Source organism: Monodelphis domestica, chromosome 3 (genome assembly GCF_027887165.1).
Source record: "Monodelphis domestica isolate mMonDom1 chromosome 3, mMonDom1.pri, whole genome shotgun sequence".
Taxonomy (NCBI): Eukaryota; Metazoa; Chordata; class Mammalia; order Didelphimorphia; family Didelphidae; genus Monodelphis; species Monodelphis domestica.
The window spans coordinates 232,760,371-232,784,449 of record NC_077229.1 but is presented as its reverse complement, the minus strand read 5'-3'; the positions used below and the strand labels follow the sequence as shown (position 1 = coordinate 232,784,449).

The 24,079-nt window shown below is 38.2% G+C and overlaps 1 long non-coding RNA gene across 1 annotated transcript in view; it reads right to left on the bottom strand.

The window, feature by feature from the left end:
• The window catches only part of LOC103102598 (uncharacterized), a 39,387-nt gene extending 17,877 nt beyond the window's left edge, over positions 1-21,510 (bottom strand). Inside the window, exon 1 of the long non-coding RNA XR_464914.2 lies at positions 21,400-21,510. This is a non-coding gene — a long non-coding RNA (uncharacterized LOC103102598). The remainder of the gene's footprint in view (positions 1-21,399) is intronic.
• Positions 21,511-24,079: the final 2,569 nt, after the last annotated feature.

The window sequence follows — 24,079 nt, the reverse complement described above, 5'->3', positions numbered from 1 at the left end:
GAATATTTTCCTATGGTTACACAATTCAGATTCTTTTCCTCCCCCCATAGCCAATGAGCAATTCCACTGGTTTTTACATGTGTCATTGATCAAGACCTATTTCCATAATATTAATTTTAAAAGCAAGTACCATGGACATTTAAGTGGCCCAATGGGTAGAGAGTCAGGCCTAGAGATAGGAGATCCTGGATTCAAATTTGACTTCAGACACTTCTCAGCTATGTGACCCTGGTCAAATCACTTACCCCAATGGCCTGACTCTTACCTCTAACTTCTGTCTTGGAATCAGTACTAAGGCACAGAAGATGTTGGACAAAAGGTAAAAGAAAGTGCAGAGACAAGAAGCAAAAAGGGTACAAAGGCAGAAGGCATTAGGATGGAAGATGAGATGGTGGAGGAAGGCAAGTAGTGTGGAGAAAAGGATGGAGAGAGGGAGAGACAGAGAATACTACTCATGTAACCACTGATTAGAGTTGGGAGCACTCGGCCGCATGGACCTCATGGAGATGGAGGAATGCTGAAGGAACGGGGGCAGAGTTTGAAATCTTATTTTTATAGACTTTTGGAAGGAACAGACTCACTCTTATCTGTGCCATCTTGGAGTTCATTCATTACCATTTCCAAATCATCTCAAAGTTGTCAATGAAACTTCAAAGTTAGCATGTCCACATCATCTCAAAATTATCAGCATCTTTTGGTGTTCTTTGGATATCTGGAACTTGCCTGAGATTTATGTACCATAAGGTGAAAAATGTTGATAGAAAAGTGTAGATATCTCCCCCTAATTCCAAACATATTACCAGGATGTGATTTTTGGGTTAATATATGATACAATTTGTAAATTGTGCTTCTTGGATCATTGGGGTGTTTTATACATGATTTCTACATTTCCTTTTGCAATCTTACTTCCTGCTATTGCCACTTTATCCTGGTTATTTATAAACTTATTTATTATACAGAATGAAAGGGAGGAGTGGGGTATTCAGGGTAACCAGAAAAAGATATGTTTTAACACAAGTTTAAAAAGAGTAGTCCTGGAATACTACTGCACCATAAGAAATGATGAAGAAATACATTTTTTAAAAACCTGGAAGGAAATATACAAGATAATGAACAGCGAACTGAGTAGAACCAGGAGAACATTGTACAGGCCATAGAAATAATACTAGTAGAATAAATTGAGGATGTTACCTCCAGAAAGTGAACAGAGATAAAACATGAAAACCTTAATTTATATGAACATGTTGGCCTTTATGATGATATCCTATGTAATGCAGGGAGAGTAGGAAGGGGTTGGGACACGTGGACAGAATCTCTAATTAGATATGAAGAAAAGTAAGTTAAACACATGGGGGAGTTATGATTTCTATGATTTCATTTTTGTAATATCTTCTTTTTTCTTTAGATACAGAAATGCTTGTTTTGTTTGGATTTGTAAACCATGGAAAAAAATTTTTAAAGTAGTCCAAGTCTTATAAGAAATCATCATTTTGAGGAGTACCAGTGTCCTACAAATAAACATATCTACTTGTTCTCCATTAGCCTCTTCCAATGGTCATTGTAAAGGTAAATGGGAAATGTAGAAAAGAGACCCAATTCTTTTATTGTACAAATGGGGGAATGTAGCCAAGGTTCAGAAAAAGGAAACTATGTTTATGGTGGAAACTTAATAAATCCTTGTTCAATTGATTGATTTGTAACAATTTTTGGCAAGACATTGGTTGACCAAGAAGACCTGGATAATCTGAGTTTGAGAAGAAAAGAAACTAATGGCAGAATAGCCCTTAGATTACAGGAGTTTTGAATCAGTCCTTTAAAAGGACAAGGCAAGAAAAAAGGAGAGGGTGCTGTTGTCCCACGATAATGGGTCAACCATGAGAACCAGTGGCCATGACATGACATCAGTAATCCCCTTCTTTAAGACCAGTAGAAGTACCTGTCCATGGATAAGTGGAGAGGTGTGTGTGTGTGTGTGTGTGTGTGTGTGTGTGTGTGTGTGTGTTTGTGTGTGTGTGTGTCTTAATCAGGGTACCTGTTCTAGGAGCAGAAATGATGAGAGGAGACAAATACAAAATCTGGGCAGTATTTATCTAATCTCTGCCTTATTTCCACCAATTGTTTTGTTTTTAAAATTTTGTTAAAGAGTTGATTTGCCAGATTTAACATTATTTCTCATAAATACCCATGGCTATTTTATCCTTAGGTTGCCCGGTGTCCCTTTATTTCTAGCAAAGACTTTACCTGGACCAGAGCTAGGGGTTCCCGAACCATTGTTATAGAATTTTATTCTCTAATAGGAGGAATGAGCATGACACATTTTATAACTTTACTTCCAAGGGCAGAATTACTGCAAATGTGGCTATATTTTATAAAACTGTTCCTTAGACATGAGCCTAAAAGTGACCATATGTTACATCGATTGATATCTCAGTGTATTTATGTGCAAAGCAATATTTTTCAAGGGAGAATATATTCTCTCACCTACCTGTGAATATTCAGTCTTATAACTTTAAATTTGGAAGGAGTTTTAGAAATCATATAGTTGAAGCCCTTTTTATAGATTAATAAACTGAGGTACAGAAAGATATAATAATCTGCATAGTCATTTCATTAATCAGTAGCAGAGCAAAGACAGTTTTGGAAAGGATGCCAAATACCACCTAATCCAATGAGCCCATCCACCTAATCTAGACTTCTTTCCACTATACCACAATGGATAAGCCTCTCTCATCCTGTATGATGAGGAACATGAATTTATACATCGTCAAGGGTCTTCTGGATTCTTTAACTTTCTCACACTGCATTTTCCACGTTTGTTCCCCAGAGTTGGAATGATCTCTGCCTTCTGTCTTCCTTCAAATCCTAACCACTTTCTTCTATAAAAAGTCTTTCCTAGACCCTCAGTGTTAATGTTTTCCTCTGAGATTATCTCCAATTTATTCTCCATATAGCTTAATTGTATAGAGTCTTCCCCATTAGCTCTGTGAGAGCAGAGACTATCCTTTTGTCTTCATGCCTTCATCATTGAGCTTGGTGCTTGACCTATAATAGGGTGCTTGTTGACCTGACACACAGACAAGATACCACCTATTGCTCTGGAATATTTGAAATCTGGGCACTGAAAAAGTAGGGCACATGAATGTAGAACCACATAAGAGCGCTGGCAACATACTTCCCTCTAGCCTCCCCTGGGGTCCACAGACACTCTTTTTGCCTACAAGCTCTGTCCACCTCCATGCTCAGTCCATTTGTATCCAAAATGTGCTGTTTCCTTTCTCTAATATTCTGGCTAACACAAGTCCAAGTTGAAGCACTGATGAGATCAGGTCCTGTCTCATTCCATCTGTTCTTCTAAAGGCCTAGAATGAATGAATGAACGAAGGATTGACTGAATGACACTTACTTTGGAGGCTGACCCATTGGAATCTGGCAGTGGACTAGTTAAGTTGGTTTGATAGACTCAACATTTTTTTTCTTCTTTGCTATGAATGGCTTTGAAGTGAAATCCAGATGACTCTTCTTGGGGCCATGTAGAGGTGGATGGTCAAAGAGTAACCCACTGATTCTTATTATAAAAAGCACCATCTGGGCTAGGCAGAATAGAAAAGGAAGTACTTTAATGCCAACCAATTAGTCCACCTCCCATTTCTGGAAACTCTCCCATAGACAATGTGACAAAGGACAAGCTGCCATGGCACAGGAGTGGATGCAAGAAAATCCTGGACACCCATATACTCCTGAGAAAATCTAAAGCAACATTTTTGCTAGAGGATGTACATTGTTGGAGCTATTTTTTTTTCTCATAAATTCAATGATTTTAGGTGTTGTTTAGTCTGAGGAGATTTGGTGTTCTCTTCATCTACATTTTCTTCCCTCCCTTCACTTTTCTTTCTTTGTCTTTCTGTGTCTGTCTCTCTCCATATCCTTTTTCTCTATTTTTCTCCCCCAATCTCTCTCTCTCTCTCTCTCTCTCTCTCTCTCTCTCTCTCTCTCTCTCTCTCTCTCTCTCTCTCTCTCTCTCTCTCTCTCTCTCTCTCTCTCTCTCCTTCTTCCTCCCTCCCTCCTTTCTGTCTCCAATGCTAGGTCTCAGTCTCTGTCTCTCGCTGTCTCTTTCTCTTCTCATTTGTCTGTCTCTCTTTCCCCCCCTTTTGGCTTCATATATTTCTAAATTCCAATCTTTAGTATTGGGAAAGTGTGTAGGATCCTAGTTCCTTGAAGTTATTTCTTCCAAAGACTGTGAAGCCTTGAAGAAGAGAGGATTGCAATTTCTTAGAAGAGCCAAGAATACATTTTATTGAGGAATACCAGAATTAAAGACAGAACAAAAGGACGAAAACGGTGAACAGATGGGTGGGTGTTCAGCGAAGGCTCATGATCTATGTGAACAGGGTGGTTTGTGCCCTCCCCCTTTTTTTGTTTTTGATGCATTGGGGTATGATATGATATGATATGACAGAACATGTCAAAAATTTAGGGGAAAATAAAACCCCCTTTTTTTTGAAACATCAAACTATTGCTATCAATAGGAACAGCAACTGTTCAAAAATTTGTTTCAGAACTGCCAAGAAGTGAACGTTCATGGAAAAAAAAGTATTTTTCCCTGCTGTTTGCAAGGTGGACACAAATGCAAACGGTAGGAGGTTGACAACTTGACACATGTCTAATAAATCTAAAGCATAAAAAAGTCAACAATTCACTGTTCAAGAAAGCATTACTGGAATAAAAAGTGCTACGCAAAGAAAGAATAACCATTAAAAAATAGATTTTCTGAATTCAGTAAGTAATTTAGCCCTCAGAGCCTGCACTCTTCAAAGCAAGGAAGCTTTTTCTTTCTACCTTTAAAAAAAGCAATGTTTAGCACAGAATGAAGGGGACTTGCTGCATTCTAAATGAACAAGGTGAAAATATGGAGTCCAGCGAGCAGATGTTAGAGGCTCAGTGTGTTGGTGACAAAGGGCCAAAGTGCACGGACCTTCCGCATCACGTCTGCTCTTCCACTCAAAGCAGGAAAGGTTTTAATTTGACAAGTTGGTCCAGATACAGGGAATTCACAGCTCACAGTCAATGCCAAACAGATTTGGCCTCCTACAGTATGGCTGCTCTTCGCCAAGGGGATGGCAGTTGTGAAAACCCTTCTCTGTTGATCTCAACTATTTAAAACCCTGTAGAGAGAGAATGAGAGATTAAGAAGAGAGAGAGAGAGAGAGAGAGAGAGAGAGAGAGAGAGAGAGAGAGAGAGAGAGAGAGAGAGAGAGAGAGAAGGGGAAAGGGAAGAGGAAGGGGAAGACTATAGGCACCCAGCTAGGGATTTCAGAATGCATTTAAGAAAAGAAAAAATGAATCATGTCTTTAATATTAAAAATAATTAAGGATTTTGATTTAAACATCTTTCAAGCTCCTAATGCTTTCTCTCCTATGATGGGTATGATGCTGAAGAAAGATTTAAAATGAATGCAAAAACTAATGGTAATTCTCATGCAAGTCTCATGTAAACAGAAACATCAGCATTAAAGTTATGAATCCTAATTTGTGCCATGGAGTTAAAATCTGTATCTTTCTGAATTAGAGGAATATAGACATACAGCACTGTGTAGTGTCTATGTGTAGTTCAGAAAACTGACACAGTCTCTCCAATTTATGGGAAAATTGACATAATTTCGCAAAAATGCAAAACCATTTGTGAACTGGATTTTGCATAATGGGATTAATTTGGTTGACTGTCACATCCACTAGGCTGCAGAATGCAAGTTAATCACAACATCGGTCTGATTTTTTTTTAAAGGGAAGAAAGAAAAAGGAAAAAAGAAAAGAAATATATTTTCTCCCTTGTCTGCTTATCGTTTCATTTAGGAAAATAATAAATATGCAGGCTTCTCTGCTGCACTTTAGGTAGCTTTAGCAAACAACACTAGACTAAATTTGCAATGGGAACCTTGGTGAACTGAGCTGAATTGGCCTACCTCCAATGAGAAAAATCAACAGCTTTCACAGGATCATGCAAAATCGCTTCCAAAGAAGACTGGTGCTACAGTGTATGTATTTGCTCAGAATTAAGCTGCTCAGTTGAGCTGAAGCTAGATTAAACATCTTTTGGTCTGATCTCAATTATTTATTCTTTTTTGTTATGTTGTCCTCTTTCTATACATAAAGCAGTCCTGGACTGTTTGGTTCTTGCCATTCTGAAAAGAAAACAAATTCTATTGACTCTGTTTATAATTTTTCTATATAGATTAATAAAATGTTAGAGCTGGAAGAGTCTTGAGGAGTTAGCTAGTCCATTCACTTTACTTGATAGATTGAAGGAACTGCTGAGTATGAGTGACTTGATCAAGTTGACAGAGATAAGGCTCTTCTCACATTGTACATGCTCCATGTTCTCTGTATTCTTTAGGAGCCTTGGAAAGTTGACTTTGAGATCTTTCCACTGTAGTCCTTAGAACAAAATCACAAAGGGAGTAATTTCTTCTCTTCCTAAGTAGAAAGCCAGAACTTTACAACTGCCTCCAGTTAGCAATCAAAACCACAATCTTCTTGACCCTTCTACATAAATCTGGACATATAACTGATTATATTTGAGTTTGTATTATTCCTATTTATGTTCATATTTACTCATTTTGCTTTGTCTTATCTTGGGAATGGTGTATTGGTCTATGTGGACCATTGTTTCTAATGTATAATAAGAGAAGCCTGACAAGGCATTTAAAAAAGTTCAATTTTATTTTATTTTCAATTACAAATTCTCTTCCTCTCTCTGAGCCACTGAAAAAATAAGAAAAACTCATTACAAATATTTTAGATAAGCAAAACAAATTCCTATGTTAGTCATGTAAAACCCCCAAACCCCCAAAATAAATTCCAAAGCATCCCCCTCCAATCTACATTCTGAGTTCATAAATTTTCTATTTGTAATTGGATGTTATGTTTCATAATGACTTCTCCAGAACTGTGGTTGGCTCCATTGTGTTGATTAGAGTTCCAACATCTTTCAAAGTTGTTTGTCTTTATAGTATTGTTATTTATAAAAGTTGTTCTCCTGGTTCTGCTTGCTTCACTTTGCATCAGTTCATACAGATCTTCTGAGATTTTTCTGATATTATTCCCTTCATCATTTCTTTTTTAAAATGTTATTTATTCATTACATTAACTTGCCGAGTTAACTCTCTCCCTCCCTTCCCTACCCCTACTAGAAAAGGCATCATTTGACAAAAATATATATGTATGTATAAAACTATGTCTTACTTCTATTCTGTTCATCCATTATTTTTCTGGAGGTGGACATAAACAAGTAATTCATCAAACAATAATCCTGTTGCTGTATATAATGTTCTCTTGGTTCTACTTATTTCTCTTCATAATTTCACATAGATCTTTCCAAAATTAGGCTTTTTCACATAGCCTTTTCCAATTAATTTGTCATTTCTTACAGTGCAGTAAATAGTATTCCATCACAATCATGTGATACAACTTATATAGCTCTTCATAATTTCTTATAGCACAATTAAGTGAGATACTGATTATAAAGGACTTAGCACAGTGCCTGACACATAGTAAGTGATATATTAATGTTGTTGTTGTTGATGTTAGCATGATAGTATTACATTACAAACATGTTCTGTAACTTTCCCAACCATTCCTTAATTGATAGACACCTTTTTAGTTTCCAATTCTTTGCCAACACAAAAAGATCTTGCAGTGGTATTGCTGGGTCAAAGAGTAGGCATAGTTTAATAGCTTTTGAGGCATAGTTCCAAATTGCTTTCTAGAATGCCTTGATAAGTTCACAGCTCCACCAACTGTGCGCTAATGCTGGTAAGGCATTGTAAAGACCAACAACTCTGAAAGTCTGATCAGTTCAATGACCAACCATGATTCCAAAGGATCAGTGAGAAAACATGTTATCGATATGATGGCCTCAAGGAATATGACATTTTTATATGACCAATATAAGAATGTGTTTAGCTTGACTGCGTATTTGTTACAAGAATTTTGTTTTTATTTTTATTCTTCCAAGCAAGAGTCAGGTAGGAGGGAGAGAAAATAGACTTTTTTAAGTGGAAAAAATCCTAAAAAAACATTTTAAAGAGTTTTTAAAAATGCTCACCAACAATGTGACCTTGGGTGAGTTAATTTACTTCTCTGAAATCCAGTTTCCTCATCTGTAAAATGAGAATAAGAATAATACACTAACTACTTCACAGGATTTTTGTGAGGATCAAATGTGTTATGTGTAAGTACATTATAATCCCTCAAATATTAATTATTCATTGTAATGATACAAATTAGGAATAATAATTGTGATGCTAATTTTGAGAGGGAATCTGGAAGTAGGAGGCACCAATCTTGTAGCAAAGAAAGTTTATATTCTAATAGAGAGAATAGTATTTATTTCATTGTCTGTTTTCATTTATTGAAAGTTCAAAGTCTTTGTCCTGGAATCTCAGACTTATTTACAGCACACCTTTCAAGCTTTTATCTCCTGCTATTTCCCACAAATTATCTTTGCTTCAACTAGCCTTGTAACCTTGAATAGAAGATGCCACATATAAGGAGATACATCCTTATATGTAAGAGATTGATCAGAAAGGAGGCAATATCAGTTAAGAGGAAAGGGTATGTTAGGTCATAGACAGGTAGCAGGCAGAGAAAGGCTAAGATCTACAATGCTCTACCCATTGTTAGTCTAGCTGTGTCCCATGAGCAACTGCAGGATATAAGATAGAGGACAGAGACTTGGCATGTGGTTTTATTGGTATAGGGTATTATCAGATGGGAAAATTCCCTCAACTAGTGCATGTCATAACCTTCTTTGCAATTTATAGTTTTAGAGGGTTGTCTAGAGCACCAAGAAGTTATGCCACTTACCCAAAATCATATAACAAGAATTGATTGGAAGTAGAACTTGAACTTTGGCCTTTCTGAGTTTGAAGACAATCAGGTCTTCCTGGCTTTGAGAATAGCTTTCTGTGTACTATGTCATACAGCAGACCCTCCTTGCCAATAGGGTTCTGAAGTAAATATATATATATATATACACACACACACAACTGGGCTTGTAGGCTCTAAAAAGTTAAACTTGACAAAATATTGATTATGACATAAAATAGGAATTAAATTTGAATCCAGACATGTATCTATGATTTAAACATTTCTTCTGAGGTCCAAGACCATAAGCCATGCACCTTAACTTACTGCAGAGGTGTAGTGATTAGATAGAAAAAAAAATGGAAAACATCTTTTAGTGGGAACAGTTCTGTGTCCATCTGTTCCTTCTATCCCTCCATGATGCATTTATATTATTAGGGAGTATATGGGGTGTTCTCAGGGAAGACTAGTACTTCTGATGTGAGGGCTTGCTTGGCCCTTTTCAGTGCTGCTTTCCTCTTTTGGTGTCCACTTGCCACCAAGGTCCAACTTGTGGCTCCAAGAACTATGGTGTGTGCAACAGCAACACCCTAATAAATTAGGTCATCAAGCAGGCTAAACCAGGTTGAGTGTAACTGATAGGCTTCAAAGCTGTCAATGAGTTGAGAGTTGTCTACTCCAGGGATGTCTTACCCAGTAGAAAGGGCAAATGAGAACAATTTGTTCCAATGGCCACTGTGGAGTGCTTAGAGCTTGGATACACATTGAAGATTCCAAGGTCATGCACTTCATCTAGAGCTATCGTCATTTGTCTTAACTTTGTCTCGCTGTTGGAACATTAAAACAGGATCATAATAATTTCATCTATGCTTGAATGGTGGTATGATAGTTTCTCTAAAGTTTCTATTGTTTTATATGTTGGCATGATGGGTCTCTTGTCCCACTCCTGTGGCCATGAGAAGCCAAGTTGGAAGGTCAAGTTGGAAAGGGTTATGGCTGAAACTAAGATCTGTTCAAAGTAATTAGGAGTACTTCATGGGTTTGGATTGAGTGCAGGTAGAAATAACTCTGTCCTCTGGCTTATTAAAAAAAATGTTGAGGGAAGCCAACTGAAAGAAGCACCTGGTAAATGAGAGAGGTTCAGTTCAGCAGTGGAGCAAGGTTGTTCAATCTCATAATTACTGATAATTACAGCCTCATTTTTAAAAGATTGAAGAGCCAAGACACCATGGCTTTTCTATAGTTTTATGATGACTGAGAAGTCATGCCTATATATCCTGAGTACTTTCTTCCAGAAAGAAGTAAGGCATCATTGGAGAAAGAAAGAAAGTGAATACATTTTGGTAGGAAACAATAGTTACTTATTTGAGAGCAATAGTGCAAGTTGCTCTCTATGTATCCAGACCATCAAACAGTTGTAAAAAAGGCTAAAGTTAAAATAAAACAAAGGCTAAAATGAGAAAATTGTAAAACAATGCAAAGGCTTTAGCTGGTCTATTCAAATGAAGAGTTGATGATGAAAAATGGGAAATGGAATATGGCAATAATACTAATAGCTAGCATTTGTAGAAGACTAAGTTTTGCAAAGCACTTTATACATATTATCTCACTTGATCCTCACAAGAACCCTGAAATCAGTGTTGCTAGCATCCTCATTTTACAAATGGGGAAACTGGTAAATAGCAAGTACATTTACCTTAATTATTACTATTTCCTGCAAAAGGTTAAGTAATATGAAGTTGTTGCCACAGTGAGGAGGACAAAAGAGCCTAAAAACTGCCTTAACCAGTAATACTTTATTTCCTTGCCAAGTAGAGAGAATTGGCAACCAAGGGTACCATTAGTTCAGGCTGCAAACTATAATGTTTGTGAAATGATGAAGAGGAAGATGATGAAAAGAAAGGGCTTAAACAATCAAAAAGCAATGGAAGTAAAAACAAGTCCATGTAAAAGTGGACACGAAGTACAAATGATGAGATCATTCCCAAAATGTAAGTAGACAAAATTGTCAGGACAATAAATAGAAAATGGCACCAATTTATTAAAGTTTTTACAATCATTTATTGTCATCATCAATGATAAAAGATAATATTTGCTCTTTAGTGCCTCAATCTCTAAAGTATTATATGAAGAAATAGAATGGCAATTAGATTATAGAAATTAGATTGAAGTCAGAAGAGGAGCTATTCCAGATCAAATATACTCTGAAGAAATGCATACTGGACATGATAAAATCTATAAGGCACTGACAGTTTGTTTTACAAGATAGAGCAGGCAGGGGAAGATGCCAAAATAATGAGGGAAAAAACACCACCATGGAATATAAGTAACCCCCAAAAGAAAATATGGGGAACTTTGATAAATACAAACTCATTTGTATGCCTACTTTTTCATTTTTCTTAAATCTTAATGAAAATATTCTCCATATCTATGGAAGGTATCTGATGAAAATATGAGACAGTAACAGTCTGTTTCACAAACTATTGTTTATAGCACAACATATCTTTATAGTCACACAATTGACTGTAAGATGAAGGGATCCCCACCGTGTTTATTATTTATGATTACAAAAAAGCACCTGATGTAGAGCAAAACATCTCTAAAGACTTTCCTCCAATAAGGAGCTACACACATTTGACAGATCATGAAAGAATCCTTGATACATATAGCCAGTGAGATAGCTCTGTGCAATGAAAATAGAGTTGTATGTCCACCAAAGATTTTTGTAGAGTCCAAAGGGAAAAAGGATGATGAGGTCCTTTGTACACTTTTGTTGGCAAAAGATATGCTGATTATCAAGGCCCAGAATGTTATAGTACCTTTTCATGAAGAACCATGATTTTTGAAAGGAAATTGGTCTAACAAAGCATAAAAGAAAAAGAGTACTTTATGCTCTTCCATGACAGTGTCAAGCATCTTTGGTGAGCAGTTATGCCTACCTGTTCCTGTTTTTTTGAACCCTCTGGTTTTTCTACTCCTTTGATATTATTAGTTAGATACTTTTTGAACAAGGTTACATATTGTTCCATCGTTCACTTGTCATAGAAGATAATTTGAGGGAAGGGCACAAACAATTGATTTGATGGAATGGCAGTGTTAAATGATGATTTGTTTAAGGAACAGGGACACTATGCCAAATTTGTAGGTCACAAGGAAGGATCTGGTAGATGAGGAAAGACTGAAGAGGACAGGGAAAATAATTAATGGGAGATGGAAAACATTAAACTTTTTCTGACATATGAGAGGTTGAAGAGGATTTACATAGTAAGGGTAGCCCAGGCTTAGTGTTTGATGAAGCCTGCATCAAGGGATTCAAGGATAAGGAAGAGTGGGACCGGTCAATCACAAGGTCAAGCCTAAAAGTACAAGAGAACAGAACAGAGGTGATGGTCTCTGTCAGGTATGGAAGGCCTTGAGAAAGGAGGAAGAATGATGTAAAGGCCAGTAGATGACTCTGACAAAGATCTAGACTGGCTGGAAGGAGAGATTGTTATGTCTTGATAGTGGTAGTCTCTCGGTGACCGAGAATGACGATTGTCTTTGTGCATTATCATCTATTGATGTACCCTCATGTGGCTTTGAAGTCCAAAGACTGAGGCACACAGTTTGTGGCACATGGGGCATGGGACGCCAGTTGTTACGGGAGGTGCGGTTGTGGCCTGGTGTCGGTGTTCACGCGCAGCGGCAAGACGTCGACATCGCTCATCTTCAAAGGTGGTGTTACAAGGGAATCACTTTAAAAGACTGATATATATTAATTTAAGGTTGCCAAGGAATCAGCTATGTAATTCCTAAATGAAAAACTCAAGTCAGCCGTCAGCCTTTTTTTGGAGTTTAATTACAATAGGAGCAAGAAAGGAATTAGAGATATATATAGAGAGAGAAAGGGGAGAGAAGGGAATAGGGCTTAAATACCCCTTCTGTTTAGGCTGGGCCAAAAGGCCCAAGCCCTTAGATAGCTGGGGCAAAGAAAAGAGATCAGTCCCTTTCACTCACGTGTCCAAAATGGAGAAACAGTCTCAGAGGCCCCCACCTTCAGCTTCCTTCAGAGCAAGCTTCCTCAGAGCCCAGGAACCACACCGACCAAAAAACTCAATCCTCTCCCCCAGTCTCCAGACCCTCCTATCTTTAAGGAAACCATCCAAGTTGCCTCCCCTCAGTCCTCACATCTACCAATCACTCTTCATCAATTTCCCTGTCAATGGAGGCTCTCGCTTAACCCAGGACCGCCCAGAGGTTTCTGGCTTTTGCACATGTCTGTTGAAGGTCATATTTTTCAAATGATTAAATCTTTACTCCTTTGTTCCAGCCCTTTCTAAATCCTGTTAACTTGAGTATGGTAGAGATTGGAATAATTAAATTTTGATCTAGGCTGCAGCCCTTACTCAATCCTATTAGGACTGAATAGGGTGGAGTATCTCCATTGTATCAATTCTAAAATCAATCAAGACTCAAAGAAATTCCTGTTCTATGCTCAAGCATAGGTCAAAGTCCTTTCCATTGTTCAGCAAAGGGTTTCTGTCCTAAAGTAATCTTAAGAAGGGAAGAGAAGGAACCTCCCATGCCAATGGAGTTCCCATTCCAATAGACTATCAGTAAGAAATTTTCCAAGTATGAAATATCCCAATGGTGAAATTTTCAACAATTATAAGTCTAAGGAAATTTGAGGTTTACAGCAGCATGGTTAATGTGGGTTCGCCAGCTGCTTCTGTCAGAGGCAGCGAGTTCTAGTTGCTTTGGTGTAATGCCAGCCCACTTCAAGTTGAACTTTAGCTGATCCTTGAATCTTTTCTTTGGTCGGCCTTGTTTCCTGAGTCCAGCTGACAGTTCACCATAGAATACCTGTCTTGGTATTCGCTGTGGGTCCATGCGGATGACGTGTCCAGACTATCGTAGCTGGGTTTTGAGGACCAGGACTTCGATGCTGGTGGAGTTGGCTCTGTCGAAGACTTCCTGGTTGGTGATTCGGTCCTGCCACCGGATCCTCATGATTGACCGGAGGGAGTGTTGGTGGAATTGCTCCCACTGTTTCATGTGCTTCCGGTACAGTGTCCATGTCTCACAACCGTACAGGAGCGAGCTGAGGACCACTGCATTGTACACTTTGAGCTTCGTCGCAGTGCTTACACCGCTGTGTTGGAGGACTTTGGAGCGCAGCTGCCCAAGTGCCTGGCTGGCCTTTTGGATCCTGGCATTGATCTCATGGTCTAGGGACCCGTCTTTGGCGATGGTGCTGCCCAGGTACTTGAAAGTGTTGATGTTAGAGAGCTGCATGCCGTCGATTGTAATGCACTGCTAGTTAGTTGGCCTTCCTGGTGCAGGTTGGAACAGGACCTCTGTTTTGCTGAGGCTGATAGTCAGGCCAAACAGTTTTGTCGCGGTGGAGAACCTGTCCACAATGGATTGGAGATGATTTTCTTGGTGGGCCATGAGAGCACAGTCATCTGCAAAGAGAGCTTCCAGGATGAGTCTCTCTGTTGTCTTTGTTTTGTCAGTCAGGCGGCGAAGGTCAAATAGTGAGCCATCCAGTCGGTATTTGATGTAGATGCCCAGGTCTAGATCCATCACAGCATGTCGTAATACTTGGGTGAAAAATAGGTTGAATAGTACCGGAGCGAGGACACAGCCTTGTTTCACGCCATTGGAGATGTTGAAGCGATTGGAAGTCTCTCCACCAGATAGGACTTCCCCTGTCATGTCGACATGGAAGAGCTAGATCAGTTTGATGAATTTTGCTGGGCAACCGAGCTTGCTGAGGATCACCCACAATGCGTCCCTGTTCACTGTGTCAAACACCTTTGTCAGGTCTATGAAGACAATGTAGAGATTCAGGTTCTGCTCAAGTCATTTTTCCTGCATTTGCCTCACCCTGAAGGCCATGTCGATGGTGCTGCGATCTGGTTGGAAGCCACATTGTGATTCAGGCAGGTTCTGCTCTGAAACAGATGACAGGAGTCTGTTGAGTATAACACGGGCGAGGATCTTTCCGGCAGTGGAGAGTAGTGAGATGCCTCTGTAGTTGTCACAGGCTGCTCGTGGGCCTTTGTTCTTGTATAGGGCTACGATGGAGGCATCTCTGAGTTCTGGGGGCATGTCTTCCTCTTCCCATATGCTGGTCAGCACTATGTGGAATGCCTGGAGCGCCTTTCCATTTAAGGCCTTGTACACCTCGGTTGGGATCCTGTCTTTACTGGGTGCCTTGCCTGCACTCATTTGTTGAATGGCTTTTTGGACTTCCTCTATTGAAGGAGGGACGTCAAGTTGTTCAATGGTGCTATCAAAGGGGTAAAGTCCCAAGACCAGGGTTGAAAGAGGAAAAATCCTTTAATTCTTGGATGTAGGTAGCAGAAAGTTATCCCATATGGAAGGGGTCAGCTGCAATTCAGATGGGGAAATTCTTGGTCTTCAGGGTGCAATGGCAAAGCAGATGTGAATGCCTCTTCTTTAATGTCTTTTCCACTGACAAAATCATATTAATTTCTGATGCTGAACTATTGACCACACCTGTGTCAATCACCTTCCTATTATTAGTTGGGTAGCATGAGCAAAAGCCTAAATCAGAAGGAAATGGGCAAGCCAAAGGAACTTTCTAGGCATGACCAAAACTTTCAAAGAAAAACATTGTTGAAATAAAATAGAATTAATCAGAACTGAAATTGAACCAGTACAGAAATGGCTGGTTGAACTATTTCCTTCTACTTCCCTAACCCTAACCCTTCCATAGCTGATGTGCAATTCCACTGGTTTTTACATGTGTCATTGATCAAGACCCATTTCCATATTATTGATATTTGCACTAGGGTGATCTTTAGAGTTTACACCCCCAATCATATCCCCGTCGACCAATGTGATCAAGCAGTTGTTTTTCTTCTGTATTTCTGCTCCCACAGTTCTTTCTCTGGATGTGGATAGTGTTCTTTCTAATAAGTCCCTCAGAATTGTCCTGGATCATTGCATTTCTGCTAGTAGAGAAGTCCATTACATTCGATCGTACCACAGTGTACCATCAGTCTCTGTGTACAATGTTCTCCTGTCTGTTCCTTTCACTCTGCCTCTGTTGTTCCAGTTCACATGGAATTCCCAGGAAGTTGTTCTTGATTCTTCCAGGTGTTAGTCCCCCATGTTAAATTTCAAGATCATATTACCTACTTACTATATGCCAAGAACTGTGCTAAGTGTTAGAGATACACAGAATAAAAATACAGCAAAAAAAGAAAGAAGTAAAAGAAAAGAAAAATAGTTCTTCCTCTTAAGGAATTTAGAATCAAAGGAAATGGAAACAGTATGAAAACAGTTATGAATAGACAACATATATAAAAGATAAACCAAAAATAACCAGAGAAACAAGGTGCTAGCATTACGGGGCATTGGAAAAGGTTTCTCCCAGAAGGTGGGAAGCCAGGGAAGATAGGAGATAGAGAACTTCAGACCTGGGGGATAGCCAGTGGAATCCCAAATCACTTGATTTGTGTAAAGTGTATATTTACTTGTCTATAAATGTGTTATATGTCTCCAGTAAGCTCTATGAGGACAAGGACGGCCCAAGTTTTATCTTTGTATTCCTAGTGCTCAGCACAGTGCAGGTACCATGTGGTACCTAATAATGTTTGTCCATTTATTAACATTAATTAATCTAAAATACAAAATAAAATTTAGGATACTGACAGGTTATTCAGAGTAATAGCCTTCAGACTGGATTTTTGTTGTTGTTCAGTCATTTTAGTTGTGTTCAACTCTTCATGATCCCATTTTGGGTTTTCTTGCAAAGATACTACAGTGGTTTCCCATTCCCTTCTCATTTTATAGATGAAGAAATCGAGGCAAACAAGGTTAAGTGACTTGCCCAGGGTCACACAGTAAATACCTGAGGCTGTATTTAAATTTAGGAAGAGTCATGCTGTTTCTAAGGTGAGCATTCTAACCACTAAGTTAAACTAGATTTAATTCAACTTAAAAACAAAAACAAAAACAACAGTTGTTAATAGCCTACTATGTGCAAGGCAGTCTGATAGGTTTTGGAACAAAAAAACCCCCCAAAAGACCAAAAAAAAAAACCCCTGCCTTTCTTCAAGGAACTTACATTCTATGGGAGATGGGGTTTCCTGGGACAAAATATATATAGCTAAGTATGCACAAAGTATAAATAAAGTAATTTCAGGCCAGGGGGAAGCATTAATAAAAGTTGGGGAGAAGGTGTGCCAGGAAACTATATATCATGTTTATAAAATAAGTTAAAAAGTAGGAGCACAAGTGGACACATATACAAATATATATATGTATGTAAATATACAAGGGGTTCATAATCTTTTTTTATGTGTAATGGATTCCATTTATAGGCTAGTGAAGCCCATGGATTCACAAAAATGATAGGATTCATACCCAGTGGAATCATGTGTCAGCTGTGGGAGGGGTGGTGGGAGGGGTGGTGGGAGGGGGGAGGAAAAGAAAATGATCTTTTTTTTCCCCAATGAATAATGTTTGAAAATGACCAAATAAAATAATGTTTAAAAGGGAAAAATAAATGATAGGATTCCAAAGGAAATCAAGTGTAGTGAAAGTAAAGATATAATTTTCCACCTCTCTATCCAAATTCATGAATCCTTGAAATCTACTCTCAGCCTAGAGACCTAGGTTCAAATTTGGTCTCAGACACTTCCCACCTGTGTGGCCCTGGGCAAGTCACATAATCCCCATTGCCTAGCCCTTACTACTCTTCTGCCTTGGAACCAATATATAGCATTGATTCCAACATGGAAGGTAAGGGTTTAAAAAAAAAGAAAAAGAAAAGAAATCTACCCACAAACTCCTTTGGGATCTGTGGACCTTAGATTGAGAGCCCTTAAAATAGACTGAACTTTTTTTTTTTTTTGTGAAGCGGAGGGTGGGCCAGACCTGTGATTTCATAGATTGGCAGCTAAAAGATATACTGAAAGAGGTAATGAAATAGAGTTCTCTAAGGAAGAAAAATAGGCTTCTGGTTGATATGATACATGCTTTCTTCTTTAAGGGCTGTTGCAAGTTTTCCTTAAGTCTATATACATTGTGTTAAGATTCAGCCTTTTCTCGCTTGGTTTTTCCTTTTATCTTGGGAAGCAGTTAGGTAAAGATGTATATAAAGGTTTTTACAGATTCTCTATTCTATTTTTGTTACTTTCTAAGCAAATTGGAAGCTTTGGTTGGCAAATTGGATCCTCTAGATGCATCACATTAGAGCAAGAGTAAATCTGGTTTTGATGAAACGCGGTTGGAGCTGTAATAGGGTAACAAAAATCTGACAAACCAAACTATGGTCTGCTGAATAAGAAACCTCACAATACTGGAAGAGCAATAAAACTCTCAGACCCAGAATTAATGGTCCATTATAGGAAAACGCTATTGTTTTTTCCCCCCTAAAAGATAGAATTATTTTATTTTACAAAAAAACTCTTAAAATGGAATGTTTGCAAACCAAATTTTATGGAACATTCATATGTTTAATAAAGTTGATACTGCTTGGCTTTTACCATGCTAGCATGTGGAACAGGGAGAAATAATGGGGAAACAATAGGGTATACGAGTAGAACAAGGTGAAAATGGGGAAAGGTTAAGTTACTCAAAACTATTTGGTTCTAATTTATAAAATGATACATCAACTGCCAAGCTAATTTCACTTATATGTACATATTTGAGAGTCAAATCAAACCCTCTGTATATACCATGCCTACATAAAGCTCACCCTAAATGGGTGCCAGTTGAGTATCTTGCCAGTGCTGGAAAAAATGCACTCAGTTCACAACAGCCTGTATCAACAGTGGATTTACAACCTGAATTCTGTGCTTGACTGCTAGAAGAGTCTGCTAATTCAGCCCAGTCTACAAAGCAGTTTTCCCCCCTTGTTTTGTTTTTGCATATGGACTTCATACATGCCATTAAAGGAGACAAAAGGAGACAGTTTGGATTAAGATGTTGCCTGGCGTCCTAGAGGCAGCCCCGTCTAGTTTGTGGAACTCAGAAATTTGTTAAGCCTCCTTTCTGTTTTTATCCAAACTTCTCTCTGACCTGAGCCATACCAAAAGCCTAGCCAACTTCTTCACCCTCCTCTGAGAATTATCTTTTTAAGAATGTCTACATCTAAACAGTGAAAAACCAATAGTGTGAGCCAGTCAGTCCAATGTGGGGAGAAGATGTTTGTGGGATCAAATAGACAAATCAAGCACTGATACTTTTTTTCACCTTTCAACTAGGTGTTGTATTGTCATATAGCCCTTGCTTGAGAGCACCTAAAAATTAAATACTGTGAAATATTTAGGTTTAGATCCCTAAGCTCAGAGCACTATAAATCCCAGTTATATAATTGTGACAAAATGTTCTATCCTTTCATTAATGATGCTGCCTATCATTTATATCAGAAAAGAAATTTTGCCAATCAGTGCAAATACATTTTGACAAGTTGTGAATGAGATTTTTTTTAAACATCAATATTTGAGGATCTGCAACATAGTTATTCTGTATCCTTCTTTCACAGGGAGGCAAAGAACCTTCGCTCTAGAAACTGACAGAATGTCTTGAGAATCGCAAGACTTGTGTTCAAATCCTGCCTGTGAGAAATTGAACAGATTATTTAACTTTGCTGAGCCTAAGTTTCCTCATTTATCCAATTAGGAGATTGAACTTAATGGTTTTTTATGTCTTTTCTGCTTATGATCCTTTGATCCTATGAGTGAGATCAGGGGCTATTTCATTTTTGTCTTTATATCCCCAGGCTTTAGAACAATAATTACCTCATTCCCAGTAAATGTTTAATAAATTGTTTATGCATAGGTAAAATAATAAAATGTTTAATAAGTTTGATAAAATGTTTAATAACTTGTTGATTGATTGATTGACTAGTGGGTGGTTTTTAAGAACCGCTGTGGCCAAAAAGTTTACCATCCTATGGTTAGTTTGATGATGCCTTGCTCAACTCAGTTATTTTTTGTTCTCAGATAATGAAGATGGGTTTTGAGAGCCAAGCCTGCAATCTCTCAAAGCCAAGGATCCTTCTGTCTAGGTGGAGTAGTCAGGTAAATTATGAAGAGATGAGAGACAACTGAGTACTTAGACCTGTGCTTAGGCATCAGACATCTGTTCTGCCTTGGCACAGAGTTTGGGTTTATTATATAGCTTCAGTGAGTACATGCTTTCCTGGCACATAATCATTTTTCAACATACATGATCTTCTACAGATAATTGGATATGTCACACATTAATAAATCAATCAACATCCTGAGATCATTTACCATGTTGCTATAATAGAAATATTCATGATGGAGATGAATGACATAGACAGGGTGATCTGGAGGTTAGTATCCTTGACCTGTGGGATGACTAGCTTAGGAGAATCATTGTTGCTTTTGGTCAGCTTTCACAATCAATCACAATTACTTAGGAGATGGGTAACAAAACATTTCATAGCTAGGTACAGGGTTAAAGGGCAATCCAAGGCAGACCAAAATTGGAATTTTCCTCAACTTCCAAGTTATATTTTTCTTGTGTTTTATTAAGGCACCTTGACAATGTTGCCTGGTCATTGTAAACATAATGAACCAGTAAAGTGTGTCAGTAACTTGTGCTTCAGAGGAGTGATTGATGTTGTGCTTGTGTGTTTGGCCAACAGATGGGTGTGGGGCCTCTGAATGTACCTCTGCTAAGAGAGAAAGGAGGGCACAATGGGTAATGATCTTTAGGTTTTAATTCTGTGAATGTAATCTTTTTAGGGTAATAATCTAGGGGGATTAAAGTGGGACATATGTGTGTTAACCCTGTAAGTATTTGCTCTTATATTATTTCTCTTGTATTGGGTAGAGAACAATAGTCGTAACAATTCCATTAATAAGGGAAGTTAGTGGGAGAAGTCACACAGAGGGGGTTCACTGGGTGTCTCATCTTTTCTGAAGGTTGCTCTGCAAGCCTTCATTTCCCAAACTTCAACTGTCAGACAGTGAAGGTATGAGGGCTTTCCACACATGGGGCTGCACTTGAAGACTTTCCAACTTAGTGGAACCTGTCAGAGCTCCATTGGCACCACGTTTGAGAATTTCAAGGTTGCCTCCGCACCGTAGTGAAGCATCAGAATAAGAGTTGAAAGAAAATGGGCACTAAACCAAGTTCAAATGCTGGGGAACTATCACAAAATTACCCATCTTATCTTTCTGTAGAAAGCTTGGGGAGAAGGTTAAAGCAACACTGGAACTATTCTGTGGGGAGAAAGAGAAAAGTAAAAGTGAGGAAAGCCCCCAAATAGGTCATATCTGAAAGGTAGCCTAGATTATGGAAAAGTCTTCTCTTCAGGTTCTCTTAATCTCCATACCTTTGGATGACTTCTTTATCTTCATGATTGTCATAAAATTTAATGGCCAGACAGAAGCAACGTGTATCTGGGTGGTAACCCTTGGTTAGGAAAGGAAATCTTCCTGAGTTTGGGGTAAAGGTATTTGCTACTTTCATTCCATGGCAGGATTTTGCTGGCAAATGACCTGAGCTTTAAAATGATCTAATCTGTCAGTGACAAACAATTACCTTTGTGCTCATCCAGGCTCTTTTTCTGAGACAATCACTTCAAGAAATGATAACAACTGGGAGAACTTAACCTCAAAGCCACTTCCTTTCCTCAACCCTTAATGAATTAGAATGTTTGGCAACTTGTATATGAAGAACTGACTGACTTGTTGCTAGGAAACTGTTGGGAGCAACCTTTTTGATCTCAAATATGCTTAACATAACAATAAATAATGCTTAACATGATAACAAATAAACAAATAACAATAATTATAACACGCCCCAAGCCTGTTGTTTCGCTAAGATTAATTTATGATGAATTACAACTTAAATTCCATGGAACACGATGGTAGGGAGGGGAGGAAGGAGCTCTTTCATTCACTCCTAGTCATGAAAACAGAGGTTAAAAATCACTTTTTCCCAAAAGAAATTATTTCTTGAGCCCTTTAGGTACCTAGACATAGGAAGGAATGGGTAGCAAGAGAATGGATTTCCTTCTGCCAAGTGCTACTTGCAGTCAGCTCCCTCTGCCTAGCACAGTTTAAGTTTTTTAGATACTTTACTTGCATTTCTAATTCAGTTATTCTTCTGAAATTTATTCAAAGGATTTATGCTTATGAAATTATAATATAATGCTGCCTATATGCCAATGAGCTGCAGGCAAAGAAAATAATTTTCTTCAATTTACAGTTATGAGGCTGGAGGAAAATGATGCCTTCTTATCACCTCTTTCTCTTTGTATGTCTCAGTATTTTTTTTAAGTCTTCAGAAGGCAGGAGCTGATGATGAATTCTTAAGCAGATCACACTGATAATTGTATTTCAGAACTGTCAGCTCTGTGAAGACTGTCCATGGAGGTGTCTCAGCTCACTTGAGCTATTTGTGTCACTGCGTCTCCAGGAACTCAGCCCTCAATAAAACCCAAATCACTGGGGATATTGTTAAGTCGTCTGAAAGGATTATTAGATCGAAGGGAAATTTATGGATGACACTTTGTAACAATTAATCAGGAACTGTTGATGAAGTTAAGTTGGTTCTTTATTCTTGAACAGAAAAAAAAATAATGATAATATTCAGCCCCTGTGCCAATTGTCAAATGGCTCATTTTGTCATTGTTTGATTAATGGACCTTTTGGAGTCCCCAAAAAGTCCTAGTAATACAAATAAAAAGAATCATAAATATTGAATAAGCTCACAGCATGGTTCACCTTGACTACATTTTGGGAACATCTTGGGGAAAACTTCCCTCTATAGAAAATAAATTGCTACAGGGATTAAAACAACAACAACAAATTGGAGATTTTGGAGAATGTCACCTCCTCAACCTTGTCACTCTGATTAGTCTGTTGTGATTAATTAGTTTAGTTAGCCTTGCAATCAGGTCAGAAAACCACCTGCCAACTCACCAACGGGGCTTGAGTCTACAAGGAGATTTGCCCACAGGGTGGTTGGGAAAGGTCTTGTGTGAATAGTGATGGTGGTTCAAGTTCCACACAGAGCTAAGTTGCTGATAATGTGTATTACCATTTCAGACAATAATTTATGAAACTGTAGCTCGAGATGTGTCAGAAGTGGCACAGGATTGCTTTTTTGCAAAGGGCCTCTGAGATCCAGTAAGAAGTATGCAAGTAATAATGAAAGCTCAGGACTTCAGCAGTTCAAATTCATCCTTTAGATCTGATGACCTTCCCTTGACCAAACATATATGCTACCATCCCAGACATCATCTCTCCTCTTGTGACTGACCCTCTATCATTCCACAAATATCAGATAGTGAAGACTTTAGTTGAAGGGTCAAGCCAATCAAAACTTGAGTTTTAGTGAAGAGGTACCGGAAGTAATTCCATGAGGCAAATTTGGTCTTAATAGAGATCGATAAGAAGATACAAACAAGGAGTTATCATTAGTAGCTCTTGGCAGTAGGAAATATCCTAGTTTCCTTCAAAGTTCAATTTAAATGCTACCTTGAACTTGAGACCTTTTCAAATCTCCTAGTTTCTAGTTCCTCCTCCCCAAATTACCTGGTAATTATTTCATATATATTTAGAGGAACATGCTGTGTCTCCCTATTGAATGTAATCTCCCTTAAGGCTTATATTTACGACTCTGTCATTTATACTATTCTATCTCCTATGCACAATATACTTAATAATGCTTCTTGATTGCTTGATTGATACAATCACAACAAGCCATGAATGGACAATCTAATCAACCAGATTATTTTATTATTGGGGAGATGATGAGCACTTAAATTTTTTAAAAACCTAGGAAATTGGGGGGGGGGCAGCGCTGGAGACTTATGCCTTCCCTTTGGAGGCAGAAAATAGTTAATATCTTAAAGGGGAGGGATAGAAAATATTATTAATGCTGCCATGACTTTTCTTAGGACAGTCTTTGTTAAGGTATCTCAAAGGGAGGTAGAGGTCCAAAAGGATTTAAGACAATATCAGTATGATTGTCACACAATTATCAGTAAGACAATATTTTACCCACATTAGAGATGGCTATTGAATCCCAAGGAAGTGTATACTATCATAGTTTTAGAGCTGGAAGGTCACTGAGTCTAACTTTCTCATTTTATACATGAGGAAATTGAAGTCTATGATAGTGGTTAAACAACTAATAAGGCTCCTTGATTCCAAGTTTAGCACAGTCTCCATTAAGCTAAACTGGCAGGTAAACAATCATTTAAACAGAAAAA